We start from the raw sequence: 456 nt of genomic DNA, 5'->3' as shown, positions 1-456 counted from the left end.
GGTTTAAAGGATAAAATCCTGAATATGGCTTCCAAAAAGTTGTGCTCTGGTGACTTTATGGTTCATCTGAGGCACTTCTCTCCATCTTTATTTAACCTCCCTCAGTTTCTTTGCCTCACCTTTCAGGTTCTCTCCCATGTGAAAGCTGTGATGTGCATGTACTTTCCTAATAACGGGATTGCTCTCCCCTCTCTCCTTACCCCACAGTGGTAGGTCATCTGACTCAACTNTCAGCCATCCAAAAGGAATGATACCCAGTTTCACATAACACATCTCACTATGAGCTACATATATGAATAAGTTAGATTTTTCAATTATCTAGAATGACAAATGATGGAGAAAACACATAGTGATATCTTAAGTCATGACATGTGTATTAATCTTTTCACAGAACCAGATCATAGAAACTTGAAATCAATGGATGAGAAAAATTTCACCAAAGTGAAGGAGTTCATC

This window comes from Galeopterus variegatus, unplaced genomic scaffold (assembly GCF_000696425.1).
Source record: "Galeopterus variegatus unplaced genomic scaffold, G_variegatus-3.0.2 Scaffold22919, whole genome shotgun sequence".
Classification (NCBI taxonomy): domain Eukaryota; kingdom Metazoa; phylum Chordata; class Mammalia; order Dermoptera; family Cynocephalidae; genus Galeopterus; species Galeopterus variegatus.
Note: the sequence above shows the minus strand (reverse complement) of the source record.